Source organism: Ostrea edulis, chromosome 8 (genome assembly GCF_947568905.1).
Source record: "Ostrea edulis chromosome 8, xbOstEdul1.1, whole genome shotgun sequence".
Classification (NCBI taxonomy): Eukaryota; Metazoa; Mollusca; class Bivalvia; order Ostreida; family Ostreidae; genus Ostrea; species Ostrea edulis.
Genome location: NC_079171.1, coordinates 51,260,871 through 51,270,452, shown reverse-complemented (window position 1 = coordinate 51,270,452; position 9,582 = coordinate 51,260,871). Strand labels below are relative to the sequence as shown.

The window sequence follows — 9,582 nt, the reverse complement described above, 5'->3', positions numbered from 1 at the left end:
TAAAGCAAGTTTGTTTAAGTTATACGCATATTTTTCCCCCTTCACCTACCTAATGATAGTTACTTGTTTGCGGGTCAAGCTTTTTACTCATATATAACACAATACCCGAGTAAAATATTATGTTTATGAGATCAATAATATGTTAAAGAGCAACTTTTCCAGCGAAAGCCATATCGAAATATTTACCGTTTTTGATTTATAAAGCGAAAACTTTGAAGATCCCCAGATACCTCATTTATGGGGCCAACCCCTTTTTAGGGATATCAAAAGAAAGCTCTTAACATTTTGCACAACTTTTGTTCAACACGTCTTAACAAAATATTTTTAGTTTAAAAGATACAACGGAAAATATGTGTAATTTTTGGCTCCTTTAGGCGTCGTAATGTTTTAACCCTGTCAACCACCATTTCGAACGCTGTAATCAAAAAACGATGTGCACAACTACAATGCTCCTACTTTTCATTTTCAATGCATTTTCTGTTCAAGCTCATACAGTCTCGGAACCTTTGACTGGAAACCAAAGCCCCTAAAATTTCATTCAAAGGGGAATAACTCGTGAACAGAAGGGAATTTCTGAAATGTAGTACATGATTTTAAAATTGTTCTGTAAAGTTTATAAACCCTGAAAATTTGAGCAAAATTCATGCAGAAATGAACGAGATATGAATCTTCAAAGTTATCGTCTAGGAAAAAGGGGAAATAAGAATAATCTTAACCAGCACAATCAGTAGAAGGTCTTCCGTTGTTACGGAAGACCTTAATTATGCATTTTAATTTTGCCACTATGCACATTAATTCACATGTATGTGCACATCATAAAGTACTTTAGAGAACTAACGGTGATAGGGCGCTATACAAATCTTTTGATTACAATTACAATCTTTATCTCTAACGCAGGAACATTGAACAATACAAGTAAAGACGACAGACAACAGGCGATCAGAATAACTCACTTGAGCTAAAATGAAAATAAAAATGAATTGTTCTGTGCATTGAACTCTTACAAATCTAATTATCAACAGAGTATCATAGAATCAGAGCGCTAGACTTGTGTGTGTAAAGTTCAAGACCTCTTACATTATTTAAAGTGTCCGTGAAGCCGTTTTCAAAGTGCTTCTTTAAATATTGTTTATATAATAAAGAACAGAAAAAACAAGTCTGATCACTCAGTGCTTTTTAATATGCGAGTTATTGCATGAAATATCAAAATATTGCTAATCCACAACTTTACGATAACGAAAACGGGCTCTACCGGAAGTGACGCCAGCTAACATCATTGGCGCCATTCTCAATGCAAAATTGGTTGAGCTCGGTAGTAATTATAACATCGAAATGGCTAGTAAGAATAAAGGACGGATGTGCGTTGTGGCAGGTTGTAGCAAAAGACAAGCAGATGGAGTTTCGGTGCATATTTTCCCGAAAGATCAGCGTCAGCGAGCAGCCTGGGTTCGTTTTGTAAAGTTAACAAGGGCAGACTGGCCTGGGACATCGCAGTACAGTGATTTGTAGCGAACATTTTAACGAGGATTGCTACGAGGCCCGTTTTTTGCTGATGAAAGACTTCGGCATCCCTGCGAATAAGTGTCTTCGTAAGGAATCTGTGCCATCGATATATCCTAAGCGGAAGAGGGATGAACTCAACGACGCCTTTCTTCAGTCTCCTCAGCTCACGACACCCCCCCCCCCCCCCCCCCCCCCCGAAACGAAGAGCATATGCAAAGCGCGCAAAAAACATGGTAATTTTCTTTTCTGTTCTTTGTTGTTGTTGTTTTTAATCAAACACACTCAGAAGTATTATTCCCACAGCGATGCAGGTTTCAACTTTATAAACAATGTACATGTCTAGCTGAAAGTAGCCAATGTCTAGTGCAATCATTTCCATTTACCATTTGAAACAATATAAATCAATGTACAGTAACATGTTAAATACAAAGATGTCCTTTATTTTGACTTCATGAATTGTTGGACTTCACGCATCAGTGAGGCGAGACAGTGACACAGAAGTGCAGTGGGTACAATGCACCTGTCTCATAAGCAAATAGCATACCTATATGATTATTTGTTGAATCTCATCTTCGTCATTAATTACTAATTTACTATACTTGCAAAAATTTGAGTGTAGGTAAATTTTTAGCTAAGGATCTATATGAGTTGCTTGTCAATTCATTATTCCTTATCTTAGACTATGGTACTCGGTAAAACATAATTTTTTTTGCCTAAAAAAAATTGAGATGGGATGCATGCTTATGTTTTCTACGTTTCTTGCTTCATTGTTGCTTTCATGCTCAGATTGAGGATTCGCGTAGGGGGGCCCCCACCCAGAATTTCCTAGACTTAGTACTGCATTTCCTCAAGGATGTGGTTACACTTGTAACAATTGTTGCATTGGTTCATTATAGATACTGACAGAGTTGCTGTGTGACAACAATACAGAAATACCAGTAGAGTAAGACCTACAAGAGCGTGTTGAGAGTCAGCAAGCACCCATTCAGGTATTCCTGTTTACATAAATCAATTTAAACCAGGGTTTAAACTTAACACCTGTTCACTCATCAAATGCAAGTGAAATTTGGGTTGAGCGAGTACAATTGAAATCTTGGTAACCCACATGGCCAGTACAGTTTCTTTTCAAAAAAGTATTTTATATCGGGTTCGGTATTGTGATAATCCATATTCATAAATACATTTTCCAAAATGATGCTTTAGAAATTTAACCAGTCCCATCGGACTGACTAAAACAGATGAATGTCATTCCGCCAGACGTTTAACCAGTCACAGACTGACGGGCATATGTTAATTCCAAGCCCTGTCCATGGTTCGAGGAAAGTGAGGTTGGGATGATTTGCTTGATGTTGATATGGAATGAACACTGATGAACATATATATAAATATTGATAGTGATACTATTTTACATTATTTGAGTTGGTGGGCTACAAAATTCTTCGGTGGGTTCCGAAATAGCAAAATCCCGGAGCCCGCGTGGCTAATGGTATAATTCTTAAAGTTTAAACTCTGTAGGAGAATTTTACAAATAACAATTTCCACACATTTCTATAACAATTGATTGGAAATGGTTATAGATCATGTTTGAAAATTGTCAAAACAGAAATCTGTTTTGAAATGTAGGTTAATAAATCAAACATTTCTGAAACAGTAAAACTAGTTAAAATTGTTTAAAAAGTGTTTGCATTTGCATATTCTACAGAATACTCAATATTTATATCTATTTTAGGAAGAGAGTAGCCTATCAATGGCCTGTCAGACAGAAGAACCTAGGAAACGCAGTGTTAAGATCCACGTGGCTGCAAAGAATAAAGAGAAAGGTCAAATTTAATGTTACAGACAATATATTATATCAGTGAATTGATTCTATGAACAGTTAATGTTTATCCATGTTTTTGTTACAATTAAAACAAACCAGAAACACAATAAAAAGTTTAAGATAAAATAGAAATTTTAATACAAATCAATTCTCTCCTGTTTGTATTTTGTTACTCGAAAAAAAGTCACTTTTTACAATTGGGCAGATTGTTAATGACCATTTTACTCTCCAGGGCTGCAAGTTAATCTCCAACCACGTGTTCGCAGCATTGGTATACAATTTAATGGCAGGGATGACTTGCCCACTCCACAAGTACCACCAGCAGCAGTTCCTGTCCTGGATTTGTCAAGTGGGGGAGAGTCAACAGAGGAAGTAGGGAGTGAGACTGCCTCACTGTATGAACCATCTAGTGGCTGTGCCAGTTCAGATGAATCTCATATCCATAATAATAAGCTCTATTTTGCATTCTGTGAGAATTCAAGTGTTTAGTTGAGGGGGGGGGGGGGGGGAATTAGCATTCTAAGTAAATTCAGATTGAAGTTGTAGAAATTAAAAAAAATTGATTATGTATTTCTGAACTATTTTCTATTAAAACAAAACAACATTATATATCTATTGTTGAAAAAAGTGTCTGAAAAAACCTATCAGTTGAAGTACTACGGAAAACCTAAGTTACGAGTTTCAATCATGTTTTCCGTAAAATGTGCAATTGGCAAATTCTTTTTTTCTTCAGAGAATAAGTAACAAGAATTGTATGAGTTTTGCCTGCCTTTTATTCAAATGATTTTGGTTACTACCTCATAAAACTAGAAATAAGGAAATAGGACACGAATGCCACTCTGTGACACACTTTTTATTCTTCTCATCAAAGGTTTAATGTTTATTTAAAGTTTGAACACTCAACTCGTATAGCAGATCAGTTACGTAGTAGAGTTGGGTACCGCAGAAAAAAAAGTACCGTGATATACCGTTTTGTCTGAGATTCACTTTTAGTTGTAATTCATTAAAAGCAAAGATCAGAAATTAGATCAACGATTGTGAGTTGTATCTAAATATAAATAAAAACCAAAATATCTCGTACAAATTAATTTGAAATATGTAGCAGAACGAAAATTTCTGAATATAAAAACATCCATCATAGTATGCACATCAAAGCCTACTACACAAGATAATGAGAAAATCAACTCTGCGCGGTTGAGTTAAGGCTTTCCCCCCAAAAAAAATTTAATACCAGTGCTGTACATAAATATACTTTACCGCACTGGCACATTGCTTGACGTCACAATGCAAAATACGTCATGACAAAGGTCATGACGTACATATCTACAGTCCTTTTGTGGTTGGAAATGTCAAAATACTGTTTCGTTATTTACCACCGCTGTCAAACGGTAAACTGCAATCGCGTAAAAGTTTCTGTCAAATGGGTTATATTAATTCTCTTTGATATTGAAAAAGTTTCAATTTCTTCTTTATATAGCATACATGCTAAAGTAATATCCATATTATATTGTGATCTTGATATCGCCCCTAATCTACACGTATAGTTACTTTCACAATGGACTCATTTGCATAAACAGGGTTTCCGTACATAAAAATTTCATCATTGGCGCGATACCCCGAGGTTTTTAAGTGGAAGATGTTTGATTTATGTGACATGTGAACTTCAGTGCAAAAGGAAAGTTAGGGGAGCAAGTTCTGTCTTCAACAGAAAATATGTTTTTCAGGCTAGATTCAACTTCGTATGTGCAAAAATCGCTGCATCTTGCATATTCAATGCAGAAATTAGACATGTTACAAGTCACAATAAACTTGCTCTCAGCACTTTTCAAATTAAGAAATTAATATGCTTTGAAGTTATATTAACTTCAACTTGCATTGATATCTGGATATCGTGCCAATTCAACGATTTATACATACACGATACGTTTTTATCTTGATATTTGATCACGTGATGCAGAGTTGATGTAGAAACTGTCGGTCTTGGTGATTTCTGCAGGTAGTTATCCAAACAAAGTCACTTGGCACTCCTCTCTTCAGCCAACTTTTGACATTCCTGTTTTCCTCCTCCAGAAGATTCATTTCCCGATTTTGAAACACTACAAACACTATGAAAGTGGTTTTGTAGCTCAGATGGAAGGATCATATTCACAAACTGCCGATACCTTTCAATCTCTTGATAGCGGGGGTGATTGCGTCCATGAAAAAGCTCTTTAGTCATCCATTTAGCAGATTTCAGTAAGCCGGGGTTGGGGTTGTTCCTTCGAATGGCCACTTTGAAATTTATAATCGCTTGCGACTATCTGCAAACCATTTCAAATATGTAGAGAAAGTTTGCACTCGTTCAGCACCTTTGGCATAAGAAATGAATGCTTCTGGGCTTGTTGAAATGTTATCATTAAGACATTTAACCACATATGGATGAACAAGTTCCATCATCATTGCGAGATGAAAAATGAGAATTATTTGCCATGTTTTATGATTATCAGAGCAGTTAAATGCAGCTTGAAGGGATTTCTCCGACCTTAATCCCATGGTCTCAAGAAATTTTTTCATCACAACATTCCAATTTAACTTCACATAACTTTTCATGAGGTTCATCTCGTAGTGACCGTCCCCTGTAAGTAAGATTACCCAATCAAATTCTCTGTGGAATGTCACTTTCTGTGAATTATGTAAATGTTTTTCATGGTGTTGAGCTTCATTGACCCCCAAACAACCTTATTTGCATAGAGAACATATGAAATATCGTACAACAAGTATCGTTACTAACCCATGAGGAAGTCCATCACAACAGATGAATGTCCAGTACCCAATAGTTCCTGCAACCTCATCATTTCTCTGTAAGTATTTGGAAATATTGGCTTTCTTTCCTATAAATCTAAGAACAAGGATCATGCTGTCCAGTGAATTTGGGTTCACAAACACAGGATCTAACAGGGTAACTTGGTGCTGTTTTCCATCATGAGAGGACTGAACATGACTATACTGAACATCAACATATGGACTCCGAGAATCGTATTTAGCATATATGGAGCTTTGAAAATGTGAACACACTTTCCCTTTCTTAACGCTTGATCTGGAAGGGTCCTCTGCTTTTTCTGCGTTGCTAGATCCTTGGTCATGTTGATAGGACTGAACCTTTGCCCAACTATCTATTTTGTATTGCTTGTAGAAGTTATGAGATTGATCACTGTTCGTTATCTTCACCTTGCATGTGTTACACTTCCTCTTCTCCACTGATACACCACAGTTTGTATACTTTTTGTGCGTTTTGGATATTTCAAGCTTCTTAACACTGTCATCAATTGTATCACTATGATAGTTTGTCACCTCATCAAAGTGTAATTGTGATTTGACCTCCTGAATTACCTTAGAACAAGTGCACCCAAAATATATTTGTAGCTCATGTAGGTAAAAACTATATCGCTATCGTGACAAGGTGCAGTTCAAAGAAGGAAATCATAATTCTTAAGACAAATTCGAATCAAATTGTTCATCGTCAGTCAGTCTAGGAAATATTGGGTTTGTTCAGAAAATTGGAACGAAGTCAGCAGTTACAATGTGTAAAAGAAATAGCGAAAGATTTAGAATCTTCAAAAAAATTAAAGCGTCGCATTAAGAACATTCGGGAGAAGTATCCATATAACAGTGTAATAACTTTGCAGACATTCAACCGTGAAGAATACCTTTCAGCTCTCGATGACACATTATTGTCAATTATATTGGCCTATGCTGGTACGGCAAAGGAGACCTCCATGTTTCAGCACACTATACCAATTATAGAGAGCATTTATAGACTAGCAGATTTAGACTTCATTGGAATATGGTCTTTTCTTCAAAATAGTTTTGTATTCTTGTGTACGAAAAACAAACAAGTCTGTAACATATTTGGAACTGCACTACCTGCAGCAAAGTAGAATACGATAGCTTCTACGTTGAGTGATTTAGAAGGAGGGAAAGAAGTCGCATGTCCACGTGGTGATGTGGTATTTTAGCTCAGCTTGTCCTCCTGTTTGGAGTTGTGATGTGGCCACATACACGACACGATTCTTGCATAATATCTGTTTGTTCTAGAAAATAACAGTAACTTGTTCTGTAATCCATCAGTGAATATGTTCTCTTCAAATAAGAAAAAAGGGGTGTCTAAATTGCTTATCTGAAGATCATGTGGGATAAAATTGAAATCTGAACATTCCTTGAATAAGAATTATGTGTATTGCTCTATGACATTGACAATCAATAAATTGCTTTAAATTCACTTTAAGATCAAAAGGACAAAATTTGGTTACCGGGGGCAGGGACATTGTACATCGGGAAAGCTGTACTAATTTTATGCATGTACTATTAAGAACTTAATACTAATATAATCTTTAACAAAAGAGCTTGTTTCTTACTACACAAATATACAAAGGTCATTCATTGTGTAAAGCAAGGAAACATGTTTCACCGGAGTTTCCACATTCCCACTACTTTAATTCTGAGTGTAATACGCCGGTAATTTGTTGTTATAGCTACAACTGTATTTGACTCCCATTTCAATTTGAAATCAAAATTCAAATAACTCATACAGTTATGATGTTGTAAAATAGCAAAAAGATCTCGGTTTTCTGTTTTTTGTGTCAGTTGTAGTAAATGAAAGTAATTTGAAGTCAGTATTTTTACGGAAATATAAGAGGACCTTACGGAATCCAAATCGTCGAAAAAAGCGAATATTGTGCAGTGGATGGAAAATCCGTCCAAAACCAAGATTATTAGTTCGGGCGGAACTCCGTCCTGGACCAGACTGGTAGTATGTCATTTATCCAATATATCTTATATCTTTACTTACATATAAATTAAACGATGATGAATGTCAGAAAAGATAAAGCGTGGGGGGCTAAATTGTGCATGTTCTATTCGGGGGGGGGGGGGGGGGGGGAACTCGAACTTGTAAAAAGGGAATGCATAAATGATCAATAATCTTAATAATGTCATGTTCGAAGAGCAATGAATTGTTATCTCCTGATGATATGCCATCTGTGAATATATGATATGACACAGTCAGACAGAAAAATCCAAATCTACGAAAGGTAAGATACTTGAGAGCAGAAAAGCCTGAAACAGAGAGACAGCATATTGAAGTAGCTTCTGCCCTTTTGGATTTATCCTGCAAGGAGAATCTCAACATACCTGTATCAGACCCAGATCTAGCCAGTGACTGTAAGTTTCAGTTTATTTTCTGAAGAAAACTGCTCACAACATTTTAATAGATTATATATAAGATGCACAATTTCAAAATTAGAAATATTTAAAAATATTCTTCTGAAAGATTGATGCCACACTCAACAATTTTTCAGTTATCTGGTGGCACTCTGTTTTTATTGGTGGAAGAGAGAACTCAGATACAATATACCTGGGAAGAGACCACCGACCTTCCGAAAGTAAACTATGGAACTTTCTCACTTACTGGCGCGAGAGGGATTCGAACCCCCGCGGAGAGGCGAGAGGCAGTGCGATTTTGAGCGCGATGCTCTAACCACTCGGCCACGGTCTACAATCTGCAAGATAAGCTAAATGCATAGTCATGTGTAGAGAAAGTGTTCATTTTATTATCCCTGCTATGGAGGTTTTGACTCCAGGGTGGAGTCAAAGTTGGCAATATCACTTGTGCTTTTGTATTACTTGAATTTACCTCTATTCTATTGTTATTGGTCAAATGCTGTCTGACGTGTTTCATATCGATTGTTAAACCGTTCTTTTTTTATAATAACGGATAACTCTGTTTACCTGATCAGGATATAGGGCTCACGGCGGGTGTGACCGGTCAACAGGGGATGCGTACTCCTCCTAGGCACCTGATCCCACCTCTGATGTGTCCAGGGGTCCGTGTTCGCCCAACTTTCTATTTTGTATTGCTTATAGGAGTTATGAGATTGATCACTGTTCGTTATCTTCACCTTACTTCTATACATCTACAGTACTGTTGCTGAGTATCTTAAATTTATTATGAACAGGAAAAATATTCGGACTATTATTTAATAATTTATATGATACTGAAAAGACCCGTGGGACTCATTTCTACATGCATACATTCATTGACTCATTCAATTTCAGGTCCATCTCAGCACGACAATTGTTTGAAGAAAATTGCAGAACTTCGACTGGAAAATAAACAACTTTATTGTGAATTAGAAAGACTTCAGTTGGAGAACAAAGAACAGGTGGGAAAGAGTTGCTTTGAGGAGCAAGTAACTGAGGGTGACAGCAGCAACAGAGGGTGA

The 9,582-nt window shown here is 36.5% G+C and overlaps 1 pseudogene; it reads left to right on the top strand.

Moving 5' to 3' along the window:
• The first annotated feature begins 1,332 nt into the window (after positions 1-1,332).
• On the top strand, positions 1,333-9,582 carry LOC125663315 (uncharacterized; annotated as a pseudogene).